We start from the raw sequence: 2,500 nt of genomic DNA, 5'->3' as shown, positions 1-2,500 counted from the left end.
ATTGCCTGTGTGTGTGTGTGTGTGTGTGTGTGTGTGTGTGTGTGTGTGTGTGTGTGTGTGTGTGTGTGTGTGTGTGTGTGTGTGTGTGTGTGTCTATTGGCAGCTTTATGGCCTGTGTGTTGTTCTGCTGCCAGTTTTATGTGTTTTCCATGGACACCCTAGTTTAGGAAGATCTGTGTGTGTGTATAATGTGTTTGTGTGTGTCTGTGTGTGCGTGTGTGTGTGAGATATCTAATGGCTGCTAAACCCCCTTATGCCTGGCTCAAACTACACAACTAGTGATTGTGTGTCCAATTTTGGCGTCGGGGTGCACCACACACTAGAAGAGAATCGCAACTGTCAATCTGATCGCTGCTCGCAGCCACCGAGACAATGCCCGACGTTCTATTTCCAGTCGCAAATATCAAACACTGTTTGATTTCTACGACTTGCGATCGGCGACTCTTTGAGCTGCCAAAATTCTATCTTAGAATGTCGGTCACGACGAGGAAATCTTTCCCGATAATCGCTTTCGATGGTCCTGGGGGGTAACGTTCCAGCGATCGTCGTAAGGGGGTTTTCAGCCGAGAATCGGGCCAATAATCGTGTAGTTTGACCCCGGCTTTAATGTACCCTGAGATAGTGTGTATAGTTAATAGGGCTGGGACAGTAGCACATTTATTTCGATTAGTAAATCATGTGATTCGATTAATTAAAAGCGATAAACAAAATTAATCGCAGTATAATATCGCTACATAGTTCTGGATTAGACCAGTGGAGGGCAGCATTTCGCTTTAGGGTGCATTCCAATATGCCAACTCCTGTCCTCTTTTGCCCTGTTGGCTACATGCCTCCTTGTGGCCTCGTGATGACGTCCCCGACACCAGAACAGAGACGGTTTAGGTAGGAGGAGACGGGACAGATGGCGGCCATCTTGTTAACGCCTTCGGGGTGCTATTTCGCGATTAAGTAGACCAGATCTGAGCGTCAATGGGAAAAATGAGTGGGGAAACTGAGTATAGGACGGGGAAGAACCCAGCGGTTGTGAAAACCATATGGTTGAAACCACTGTGAAAAACTGATCAATCTAGACTGCTTGGTTGGGTTATACGAGTCAAAACAAAGCTTTTTAAGCCACTTTTCGCACATTGTTTTGACAGAGCGCAGGCGCAGTAGTTCCATAACGGCACGAAAGCAACGGCTTTTCACAGCTGAGCATGCGCATCATTTCGCGTGCACCGATGCAGCCAGATGATTGGATCACTGGCACATTGGCTCTTGGCACCAGAGAGGCGGGAAGACGCCATATTTGTGTTACGAATCTTCACCGTTAATTTCTATTGACGCTTACACCAGCTGTCATGTCTCCTCCTACCTAAACCGTCTCTGACCAGAACTTCAGGATGGTGAATGAAGTGAATTGTTGTGGCTACAGCAGGCTGACACGTGGGTGGTGTGGGTGGTGTCAGCAAAATGCGAGTCCAGAAGCACAGACCGAGGACAGGAGTCTGCATATTGGAAATCACCCCTAGACCGCCTAAACCAAACTCAAATTGACCGAGGGCCAAAATCTAAATCTGGCCCCCGGGCCTAAGTTTGACATCCCTGGCCTAAGCCAGGGGGTCAGGATTTGGCTGGCTAGCTTCGCTGATTAGCAAGGCACGTCCTCGTCGCCATTTTCACAAATTCACATCATATCCGAGACCACTTCGCTCATGATGATTGGTGGGTGCGCCATTGCTATATAGGTCTGTGGTTGGGCACCTTATAATACCTCCATCCTCCATATAGCTTTCTGGTAGTAACGTGCCACATAATTGGCGAAGTAAACTGGTCCCGGAAATGAGCTCCATGAAACTGGAAGCTGGAAAAATTGTTCAATTTTGGCTGATTTCAAATTATTTGAAATGACTGGGGGCGGGACTTATTCACTCTCTCCAGGTCTGAACCCCATGCCTCACCCTGGACCCAGACTGCCTATTGGTCTAGAAGGCTGTTCTAGTTCTAGTTCTAGTTCTGGTTCTGGTTCCAGAAGGCTGTTGTAGTTCTGGTTCTAGAAGCTCCCCTCTGCTCTCGACTCGGCTGCAGCTAGTTCTAGAGGTCTGTTCTCACTCCTGGTTCTCTAGTGCAGCTTTCAACACATTTCAGACTAATTACATGTTATTGTTCTCAATGAATATTCTCAACACCTCATTGGAGGCCTGTCTTCCAACTGTGGGGTCCCCCAGGGCTCTATCCGGGGACCTCAATAAATGTGTTGTTCTGTTTATTTGTGTCCTAAATGTGTTGTTTTGTTTATTTTTTTTGCAGACATGCCGAACACGCTCAGAGGAGACACACCAAGCACCATCACATGCAGTATCACTCACACACACACACACACTCTCACACACACACGCACACGTGTTAGCATTATAAGAGTGGAATTCTTTCTCACACTTCATCTGTTTCATTATCAAAGGACTAAAGGCACACACACACACACACACACACACACACACACACACACACACACACACAC

General features: G+C 47.3%; 1 protein-coding gene across 3 annotated transcripts in view; it reads left to right on the top strand.

Annotated features, from left to right (window-relative positions):
• The window catches only part of inpp5l (inositol polyphosphate-5-phosphatase L), a 92,576-nt gene that overhangs the window by 89,746 nt on the left and 330 nt on the right, over positions 1–2,500 (top strand). For all 3 annotated transcript variants that reach the window (XM_063194629.1, XM_063194628.1, XM_063194630.1), the window contains one exon: positions 2,290–2,500. This exon is cut by the window's right edge and continues 330 nt beyond it. The gene's annotated coding sequence lies outside the window, so the exon portion shown is untranslated. The remainder of the gene's footprint in view (positions 1–2,289) is intronic.

This window comes from Engraulis encrasicolus, chromosome 3 (assembly GCF_034702125.1).
Source record: "Engraulis encrasicolus isolate BLACKSEA-1 chromosome 3, IST_EnEncr_1.0, whole genome shotgun sequence".
Taxonomy (NCBI): Eukaryota; Metazoa; Chordata; class Actinopteri; order Clupeiformes; family Engraulidae; genus Engraulis; species Engraulis encrasicolus.
Note: the sequence above shows the minus strand (reverse complement) of the source record. Positions and strands in the feature narration are given on the sequence as shown.